The sequence below is a fragment of the Eschrichtius robustus genome, chromosome 15 (assembly GCF_028021215.1).
Source record: "Eschrichtius robustus isolate mEscRob2 chromosome 15, mEscRob2.pri, whole genome shotgun sequence".
Classification (NCBI taxonomy): Eukaryota; Metazoa; Chordata; class Mammalia; order Artiodactyla; family Eschrichtiidae; genus Eschrichtius; species Eschrichtius robustus.
Genome location: NC_090838.1, coordinates 92,081,796 through 92,093,833, shown reverse-complemented (window position 1 = coordinate 92,093,833; position 12,038 = coordinate 92,081,796).

The following is a 12,038-nucleotide window of genomic DNA, read 5'->3' as shown; positions in this document are numbered from 1 at the left end:
TTCATTTAAAATGAATTTAAATCTACTCTCTTTGTGTGTTTCCACGTAGACTTTGTTTTATAACGATAAGAGGAATATATCCTCCTGGTGGGGAAAAATATACCCACAAGAGTGCATAGAGCATAGAGTAGAAACCAAATAATCTCTCCTCCATTCAGGCATTTACAATTCTGATTTAGAGATATACATATCTATGTATACATATAAATTATGTTTATAAGTATATATTTATATATGTAATATACATGCATATATATACATGTATATAACAGGATGACATTTGTGTGTGTGCAATATAAATATATAACATATTTACATTTATATAATATATATTATATATATATTATATGTAAATAATCAGGATTGTTAGAGCTAGCAAAAAGAATTTTACAATATACCCATATATTCTGATATTCTGACTACTGGTGATGGTTTATTTAGAAAACATTCCCCAAAATGCAGTCATTTTACTCTTAATAAATATTGCCACATTTCATTTTCAAATGATTACAGCATTTTATATTGTTTTTAGGCCTATTCCTTAATTTTTCCTATCCTTGTTAACTAAAATTTAAATTACTTTAATTAACTCCAATATAATTTAGGGATTTGAATATTAAATAAATATTACAATTAATTAAAAATTAGAGTTAGTGGAATTAGAACCTCTACAATTCAATGAGAAGATCTTACATTTTATTCATATTACAAATTACAAATCAAGTTGATTTGTACTGTGCAATCCCATTCATGTTCTGAAGTTTATAATAGTTCAATATAAAAGCCCCCTGTGGTGTAAAGTAGGCTTAAACTTTGGTTCAAGGTCTATTTCTTTAACCCACATGGATGAGAAGAAGATCTTTCTGATTAGAAACATAGAAAAGGAGCAAGAACCAATAGTGTCTATTAACCTGGAGGACATTTTGCAAACTTGTGTTACACAGAAAACCCCCTACATATTTCACTGAACCACAGTCAGGAGGAATTGTGGTCTCCACTGCGTCAAATATAAAACGTGCGCTAAAGCCCCCTGGGAGGCTTTCGACCCTGAAGGTAAATAACATTATCATTTCTTTGGAATCTCATTTGTCATTTCTGGATGAAGATAATATTCTTGAAAACCACCAGCAGGAATTACAGGAGGCAGGCTTTCGTTGGGGTAGCAGCAGTGAACTTGTCTCCAGTGTTGCAATGGATTCATAAGAAAGCAGTATGAAACCAACTACGATGCTGGATGAGATACCAAGTTTCCTCTTTTTCTAACACTTCACATTTAGTTCTTTCCAGCAGTTTTCACATTCTCCGATGCTTCCCAAAGAATTTTGTGTATATCTACATACATGCTCCTTCTATTAGAGGTTTCCCATCCCCTAGGCTCCAGGTGTCTTCTGAATCTTAGAGATATAGATAGGTATAAACAGAGATATAGACAGACAAAGATATAGATATAGGCATAAATATAGATATAGATATAAATCTGGCAGCTTGGATAAGCTGTTGCCCTATGTTCATGAAATAAAATTATGACTACGTTCTCAGGCCCACTATTGCCCACCATAGCTGAACTTCCTGGTCCAAACCAGGTTCTACACAGAATTTGTAACATTTCCACAGCATGAGGATATTATCCATGGCTTTTCCTGGTCTCTGTCATCATCATATTATAATTCTGGGTCTATTGTCTTTCCACATAAACTCTAGGATCAGTTTTTTATTTCCACAAAGAAACTTGCTGAGATATTAATTGGGATTCTGTTGAATCTGTAAATCAAGTTGGGAAGAACTAATTTAACAATATTAATCTTCCTATGCCTGAACATGAAATACCTCTCCTTATTTAGGTCTTTGATTTCTTTCAACATCATTGTGTTCTACAACGATTCATAAATGCTTTCTTCTGCATATAGGGAGCCCTTGAAAAAGAAGAAGTAACCTATTAGCCAATGAAATAGTTCTCAAATGGATTAGAAGTTATTTGTAGGGAAGAAAGTTTGTTCTATTTTTATTCTTCGTGCTATAAACTCACAGTGAAGTACTCTTCAGGGACCTGGTCAAGAATCACACAAGGACATTCTCAGCATACTATCATATAACTATTTCTGTTATACATTTGAATTATTCCATTACATGAGAATGTGAATATGTGGACACTCATTTTCTAAAATGATGAGTATTTTCTCATCCTTCAAAGAATCACACCTCCTTGAAGGTGGATTACAAACTATATTTGGTGTTTTTCCAATATAGTCCACATGGTACCAAAAGGTGAGAGAGAGGAGGAGGTCTGACAGAGGTCAATCAGTATGTTCTTGTATTGGTTTGGCCAAAAATTGCCTTTGGTTTTTAAGTAAAAATAAAAGACACATTTTTCATTTTCACCAAGAACTTTATTGAGCAACGTATTCACCCTTTTGTTCCACTACCTTCTGCCATTTTTCAGCAACTTTGTAATTCCATCTTCCCAAAACTTTTTATCTTTTTGAGCGAAGAACTGTTCCAGGTGCCTTTTACAGTCTTCCAGGGAATTAAAATTTTTTCCATTAAGAGAATTTTGTAAAGATCAAAATAAATGGAAATCCAAAGGTGCAATGTCTGGTGAATACGGTGGATGAATCAGAACTTCCCAGCCAAGCTGTAACAGTTTTTGCCTGGTCATCAAAGAAACATGCGGTCTTGCATTATCCTGATGGAAGATTATGCGTTTCCTGTTGACTAATTCTGGACCCTTTTCATCGAGTGCCGCTTTCAAGTGGTCTAACTGGGAGCAGTACTTGTTGGAATTAATCATTTGGTTTTCTGGAAGGAGTTCATAATGGAGGACTCCCTTCCAATCCCACCATACACACAACATCACCTTCTTTGGATGATGACCGGCCTTTGGTGTGGTTGGCGGTGGTTCATTTCACTTGCCCCACGATCTCTTCCGTTCCACATTATGGCACAGTTTCCACTTCTCATGGCCCATCACAATTTGTTTTAAAAACAGAACATTTTCATTACATTTAAGTAGAGAATCCCATGTGGAAATATGGTCAAGAAGGTTTTTTCCGTTTAACTTATGTGGAACCCAAACATCAAAGTGATGAACATAACCAAGCTGGTGCAAATGATTTGCAAGGCTTGATTTGGATATTTTGAGTATGTCGGCTATCTCCCATGTGGTATAACATTGATTGTTCTCAATTAATGTCTCGATTTGATAGCTATCAACCTCAACTGGTCTACCAGACCATGCAGCATTGTCCAGTGAGAAATCTCCAGCACAAAGCTTCTCAAGCCACTTTTGACACATTTGATAAGTCACAGCACCTTCTCCATACACCGCACAAATCTTTTTTTGAGTTTCAGTTGTATTTTTACCTTTCTTGAAATAATAAAGCATAATACGCCGAAAATGTTGTTTTTCTCTTCCATCTTCAATGTGAAAATGGCTACACAGAAATTCACCAATTTTTTAAAATGCACGCAGATATGACAGCTGTCACATACAATCTAACAAAATTGTTTCGAATGAAGTTAAAGACAGCTAAGTGCTACTAGAGCCATCTTACTGAAAAAAAATGAATGAAACTTTTGGCCAACCCAATATAACACTTACAGCAAATGCGATCCTTCAGAGCATTTGGTGAACTAAGGTGGTGACAAACTAAGGAAAATAAATCAGTTCTTCCCATTTTTTGTCAAAAAGAAGCTTTTCCTAAGATCAAAGTCATTATTTTATAATATTGAAGCATTGGCTCAAAATATGTTTTAATATAGAAAAAACGTTAGGAGAGATGAAAATGGATTGCTTGTAATTTTAATGGTGATGCATCCTTTTCAAAGCTGTTGATGTGATCCTTAACTCCAGAGCATTTACAATTGATTGCATACAGTTCAATTTTGAAATATTTACAAATGTTAGAAAGCGACCACCCCAGGAGCTAAAGTGGCAAACAGGAAGCACAGAGAAGATAGCCCAAGGCAATCGCTGATTAGATCTATGTGGTCTGTGAGTTTCGGTTGAAAATCCTTTTCTACAGTGTCTTCACACATAGTTTTGGGCTTTGGGATAAAGTGTCTGTTCGCCAAAGGAAGGTAAGGATTATTTACTGCCATCAGGAACAGGGAATCCAATATAAAAGGTTACAAAGGTTATTATCTATCACGCATGAAATTTACCCGGGTTGTTTGGCAGTTGTTATAGCAACAGCTTCCATCTTTCCCTGCTCCAAGCAATGTTTCCGATAAAAGTTCTTGTGATCACTTTAAAGGGCTGTATACTGTTAATCAAGAAATTTTGCTCCAGGCCTTGTGTTTGTCTTTCACTTCAGGCTATTTGGCAAAAAAACCAGAAAAGGCTGAATCCCACATGTCTGCCGTCAACCGTGTGCCACTGCGAACTTACGTGTGTTTGTGTCAGAAAGTGGCAGCAGGTGAGTATGGGAGTTTAGTGGGAGTAGCTGCTTACTGGTTAGTATATCATTGGTTAGGAAAAGCAATGAATAGGGAATGACTTTATCCAGGTACCAAACTAGATGTTGAACTGTTGTTTCTGATGTCATGCTTATACAGTAAGATATTCTCTACTCAAACTCTGTTTTGTTTATTGGGTCTCTGATGAGAACAATTCATCCAATGCAACACTGGAGGGGAAAAAAAAAAAACTTTAAATGCTCAAATTTTGGTAGATTTTCTAACCAGGAATTTGTTGCTTAAATAGTTACATCTATCTAGCTCTCAAGGTTGCCATTATGAAAATTTCCCATAAACTTCCAACACTATGTTAAACCTGTTATTTTTGAGCACCGATTTTTGCCCAATACTGTGTGAAATTCTTTATATTCATGAGACTATTGTTGAGAAAGGCATTATTTGCATTTTATTTACACTGAACTGAGAGCATATAACTAGGAAATAGTGAAACTCTGGCTTCAAATACAGGCTCAGCAGCACCCATATCCCATTGCTAATGTATTACTCATTTACTCATCAACAAATTTTTTTTGAGTGTGGACCATATGCTTGATCCTAGGGATATGACAGTATCTTTAGCTAAATAGAGCTTATATTTTGGAAAGGTAACCATGATTGTCAGCCCCTCTCTGGAGAGGCACCTCTCTGCTGAGATAACCAGGCCCTTCAAGGTGGTATCCTCGGTCACATCTGCACGTGGCCCAATAACAGGATCCACTCTGCCACCACAAAACTCCGGCCACTAGCTCCCTCACTCACCCACCTCTCTACCCTCTCAGGGTACACGGCAAGTAAGGGACTGTCTCTTCACAGTCTTGAGTGCGTAGGATCTCTGAAGCTCTCCTTAGGCAGAAACATCTACTTTACGCCCCACACCATAAGCAAGATGAAGTTTTCTACACAGGGATCACCACCATCGCAGAGCAACAAATGAGAAACAGGTACCAACATTCCAGCTTCTGCACTGGGGTTCTGGAATCCAAAATCCTGGTCTCAACTTCAGGAAGGGGACAGGTGAGGGGTTCCTTTTCTGAGACCCTGTACCCTGCTTTTTCTCTCTGCCATTTCCTTTCTCAGCCCAGGCAACTTAATTTTCTTGCTGAGATTGGGGGATTGTGGATGATTTTGACCGAAGTTTCTTTTGTTTAATTTCTCTAAACAGCTAAGATTCAGGAATCCATTTTAAAAGCTAAAAACTAGGGTTTGTTTATCTTTGTTCACTAATCTAATCTTGTTTTTATTTTTTTCTGAGCCAAGAGACTAAAAAATTAAAACATATAGAAATGTGTTGTAGTAGGTGTAAAAGCATATCCTGTATTCTGTGTAAATAACAAAAAGTCTCTCGCTGGTGTGTGTGCATGTCTGGGTATACCCCATTTTTTTTCCCTAAAAGTTTTGCTATCTAGTATATGGTCTCACCTAAAGGATTGCTTGCATTCTTTTTTGTATTGTTTTCTAATGGACATTTTTGCTATATTTAAAATTCTTGGTTATGCTTGGAAGACCACTGTTTATACTGAGGGCTGATACACTGTTGACACCCAGATAGGAATGAATATCTTAGAATGAGCATTTATATATGTTAGCATCTTTAAGTAAAGTCAAAAAATAAATGTATTTTACTAGCAAGGTCTTTGAGGAAGAGTATTATCAGAATTATTTTAAATAAACACTTTTTGAGATAATTCTAGTAACACTCATGTGTAACAGAGCTAAATTACCTACTACTATGCTCATCAAACTTTGCAAATGTAAGAGGTTGGTTCCATAATATCTTATCAAAGTACCGCAAAATTTAAGTGTTCAGTATTCTTCCTTATAGTTAACAAACTTTAATTTGTGCTGCTGTCATTTAGCTTGTAAATCTTCTTTATCCATGAGTCAAAAAGTTTTCCTTAAGACTGCAACGATATTTTCCCATTATTCTTAATGCCAGATAATACTTTCAGGTATACATATAAATTCTGTTATATATAATCTGTTTACTTAACAGATTAATTTCTTAGCTTAATTTCTTCAGGATGGAAGATATTCACTTAGTTCAGTGATGTTTGGGAGGTCCTAACACCAAAACCTAAAGTGTTTTTTGTTTTTCTTTCTTTGTCTTTATTTATTTATTTACTTATTTATGTATTTATTTATTAACATCTTTATTGGAGTATAATTGCTTCACAAGGGTGTGTTAGTTTCTGCTTTATAACAAAGTGAATCAGTTATACATATACATATGTCCCCATACAAAAGTTCTGTATTGTTTGAGCCTATGGTCTAAAACCAACAACTTAATTAAGCTTAGGATGATTACTGTTCTTGTCTGAAAAATTAGGTGGCTAGATTAGATGGTTTCAAAGACTGAAGCTGTAACATTCAAAACCCAGAGCCTCTTAATAAATACGTATGTTATGGAGAAATGATTAAAAGAGAAAATATACTCTATTTTAATGAACATATCTTGCGCTCCGAACCCCACTCCTGTTTTTCCCAAGTTCAATAGATGCAGGGCCAAATTTTGTGCCTCAATATTGTGCCTCATCCATTTGTGTGTTTTCTGCTCTGATTTCAAAGGATTCACTACGGAAACTAGCACATTGGGTTTGGGTAATGGATCAACAAGAAACAAGGACATGAGAAGATCAGCTTTTGCAGGGGAGACAAAGAGGGAGACAAGCACTGATGAGTCAGGGAAAGGCTTGCTATGAGGGACTAACTCCATGCAGAGTGAGAAGGGGAAGTGACACCTTTTTCTTGGAGGGATTGAACTGGACCTGAAACCTGAGTATGATTTTACCCAAAAGAGAAAGGGGAGAAGGTTTTTTAGGGCAGAAGCCATCATGAATGAATGTATAGCAATATTAATTAGGTCGGGCATCGTATGGTCTAAGTGGGAAGTGTCCGGCAGCTGCTGTTCCTGAGAAACATATCATGCGGTCCAACTAAGGGTCTACTTCATGAAACATGAGATCAGGTAAGATTGTAGCTCAAATCTGACTGATGTAATCAGCTTGGTACTTTATATTAAACTCTGTATTAGACCCAGTTTGTACAGCTCCTCAAACTGGCTGCTTGTGCAGTGGAAACCTGGCCTCCACTACGGCTTCTCATCTCCAGATGCCACAGGTCCTCGCGTTTGCTGCCATGTGAGGGCTAAGCATTGACTCATCCTTATTGCGGTTGCCCTACCAGGAACTCCAGCCTCCAGCCCCACTCTCCCGGCTATTCACAGACTCCCAGGCAGTCCCCTATGTCTGTGGGGCATAGGATCTGGCCCCCCACCAGGGGCTAAGAGGAGGAGCCAGTGAGAGAGATTGTTTCCAAAGCTGAACACCAAATATTCCTCTCTTCCCTCTACACTCATCTTGCTACTCGTCCCATGAAGAGGTAAAGTCTATTTCTCCTCTTGAATCTTAAATCTGACTCAACCTTAGAACTTGCTTTGACCAGCCCCAGGCCTAGGACCAAGAGACCTAACCTGCTTCCATATTTATTCTGTTGTTAGCCACTTGCCAGGTATATAAGCCTGTGTTAGTCTAAAGAACAGTGAGAATCTATTCAGAGAGAGAAACGTCCAGCCAACGGTAGCCTTTCAGCCGTTCCTTCTGAGTTGATGAACATACGAGTGGGATTCCCTTTACGGTTCCTTCCCCAGCCAAGCTCCCAGCTGAATGTGGTTACAGAAGTGACCCCAGCCAAGATCACATGGAACAGAAGACCCACCAAGCTGACCCACAAAACTATGAGAAATAATACATCGTTGTCGAAAGCCCGTAAGATCGGGGGTAGTGACATAGCAATAGACAAATTAAGGAGCCTGGTAGTTTAACATGGAAATTAAGGGCATTTATGACTTAACCAATGAGACCGGAAAATGCAAACATCCTTCACATAAATTCCCCACTTGGTTTGGAAATTTAACTGATCTGCCTGTGCTGTCTCTCATACACATTTATATTGATGTGACTTCTTTCCAAAGAAAAAAAAATACTCTTAAAATTATTTTAAATATGCTAGAATACTTGATAAATATCATGCTAAAAATCTTAAACATATTAAAGTATTCACTGGTATATACATTGTCATTAGGGCAAAAAAAAAGTTGGGGGAAGGGATTTTCACATGCTGTGGTAAGATGTTCCCATTACAACATCCTTAGATCATTACGAACCTCATTTGTTTTTAAGGCAAAAGGCACAGCAGACTGAGCGCCACTTTTCCTTTAATTAAAATATTTTCAAGAGTGGGAAGTATTTAAAAATGCCATTATCTTTTAAATTGCATGCCAGAGATTTTGTAAAGTGGAATTAGCAGTTTTCATTAATTTCCAGCAATTCAATTTAAATGTTAAGAATTATACAATATTTTTCTAGACAAAATTAGAAGAAAGTGTCTCCCTCTTTAATCACAAAGCTCCTTCCTTTGTAATACTATTTACCTGTGAGAAAAAGTAGAATAAGTTTACTAGTCTAGATTTTACATAAATGTTGTTTAAAATATTGAATTAAATAAGGAATATGGTATGACTGATTTCTAAGAGGACCCATTAAGTGTGTATTGACTTGAATCTAATATTTGGATAATTTTGCTTAATTTCTTCCAATTAAAGAAAGAGTTGTATTTTTGATGACTCAGAGTAGAAAAGCTTAATAAGAGCCTCTTTATGAACATGTGATGAGTCTAAACAACACGGGATTACTCTATACCATTTTAATCTTTATATTTTCAGCCCAAAGTCACAGCTTACATTAAATAGGAACTTCATAAATGTTCACTGAAAACATGCCTCGTAATACCAATCACCTGAAAGAGGTACATAACCACTTCTGGGGCAAGCATACCTAGACCAGGTATCCTTTCTTTTCATTTTTATGATAATTAAAAAAAATAATACAAAACAAAGGAAACTACAAACTTAAGACTATAAAATGACAGACGTTGAAACTTAAACCAAATCTTAATTCAAATATGAGGAGCAAATGTGAGGAAATGGCTTTTCAGTCAACAAGACCTAAGCATGTTTCATTCATATTATACTGAATTAACAAGGAAAATATATTTAAATGTCTCAAGACTACTAAAAATAATTCTCGAAATAATTTTCTTAGAGTATAGAAAAAGCAATGTCTTCATTTTCTAAAAAAGTGATCTTAATAATATAAATGTGTTTTTAAATACTGTGCACTGTTGAGTAATTTATGCAACAAGCTAAAATAAATCATGAAAAATCCTTAAGAGAAATGCTATGAAGTAAAACTAGCCATCACTGCAGGAGATATTCATATTAAAACAACCCAATTAGTAGTGGTAAAAATCATTATTAGAAAATGATGTCATATTCTGAAGGAAATTTTTCTTCCTTCGAAGGATGTTAGCTCAAATTTTAGATTAATAATATTATATTTGATTTTAGGTTTCTGGTAACAGTATTTTAAACAATGTGTTATTATTTATATTTTGTAATTTTGATGAGTGATCATTGAGGACAACTTTAAAAATACATATAAGGTCAATGAAAATTTTAAAGCTGTCTGTGTTCTTATTACATAATTAGGATTAGGTATGGGTAGAAATAGTGCATGTCTTAGACTCAAACAAGATGAAAGTTTATTTCACTCTCCTATAGCTGTTCACTCCATGCTGTCAGGGATCTAGGCTCCTCCTCTCTTGCTTCTAAGCTACAAACCACTGTGACTTCACAGTGTACTCGAAGATGATAACATCCACATTCCAGACGACAGCAAGTAGCAGGGGCAGAGAGAACATATGATGAGTGTGGGCTGTTTCTTAAAGCAGATTCTCAGAAACAGTGACTTGTTCATGTTATCATACCTAGTTGCAAGCATGACGGGGACATGTAGCCTGTATTCTGAATGGACACTTCCTTGCATTCTTATAATAATGTGATAAGGGCATAAAGATTGTTAAGGGAAAACTAGCAATCTCTGTCACATCTATGGTGACCACAGTTGATATATTAATATCTCTATTTTTAATTTCTTTCTGTGCTTATATATTCATAACTTTATGTGACATAAAGAGTTAGCTTGTAGAAACTAACACAACATTGTAAGTTAACCATACTTCAATTTAAAAAAAGGCAGAGACAATCCGACCAGGAAGGAAAATATATCTTTATAAAAAAAAAAAAAGAGATAGCCTGAAATTAGTTTTTCATTTAAGGTAAATTACTAATAGTCTTCAATGAGAAACATTCCATCTTATGGATAGGCCTTAATTTAAGAAAATCGTTAATGTTGAAAACTTAGCCTTTTTCAAAATTGTGTTAGTATAACAAATTTCCTGTGATAATAATTATCTTACTGAACTGTTTTTTATATCTGGTTGTTCCTTTATAATTGATTATATATTTATAAATATAAATGACATAAGGAGGCCTCTTTGACATAAAAAGGAATACGTACATCAAATATATTTTTAATCAATTGTCAAGTCATTCAAGTTATACCTTAAAAATCTGAGCTGTGTTAAGCTTTTAAGCTCAATTTATAGAACTTGTTGTTTAAGCCAGTTAAAATTTTAAATTATCATATGATTTGTAAATGTAAAGTCAATCACTTTTTCTTGCATTTTTGTTAACTTTTGATTTACTTTCTAAATTTTAAAGGTAAACTTGCCTTATTATCTAATAAGATTTACCAATTTCATTACTAAATTCTTTTAGATGTTGCAAACTAAAGTTTAAAATTCAATACATTTGGATTTTTATAAGTACTTAAATTACTCCCTTTAAAACTAATAAATATCTTAAGCATTTTATAAATCTTAAACCATTTTTTAAAAATTAATATAAGCCTGTTACTATTATATTGTTACTAAAAATATTTCCTTTTGGTATAACGTCCTGGGATTACACATCTACTCATACCAGCAGGAAAAAACAAATTTACTATTATTTGAAATATGAATATTCAAATCATCAAAGGACACCATATATAGCTAAAAAAGTAAATAAACAGCTTTACTCATCCTGAAGTATATTTAAAATGACACTACAACATCCAGTGGACATGTATCTTAGTGACCTGACTGCCACAGTAAAATGGGACACATAAAGACAGGAATTGGGAGATATAGTGATTTCTTAGTTAAATGAAAACAAAACAGTACCCTTGACACTGCAGTACCTGAAATCACCATTCTATGATTCCTTTACATAATGGTATACTACACTCACTATTTTTCCCCTCATTACACACTCACATAGCAACCTCTTTTATCCACTGAATTATCACTGATATTCTAGAAGATATCAGTGACTCTGATAGGTAAAATAATCCACCCCCCAAATATTTCCATGTCCTAACCCTCAGAATCTGTTTCTGTGTTACCTTATGAGGTAAAGGGACTTTTCAGCTATGATTAAAATTATGGACCTTGAGATGCATAGATAATCTAGAATTGAGTAAGTGGACAAAATCTAATATTATTAGTCCATAAAAATGGAGACCTTTTCACATCTGTGGTCAGAATGAGAAAGATGTGATGACAAAAAGAGAGTCAGAGAGATACAATGTTGAGAACAGAATGAAGAGGGCACCAGCGAAGGACTGCAGGTGGCTTCTAGAAAA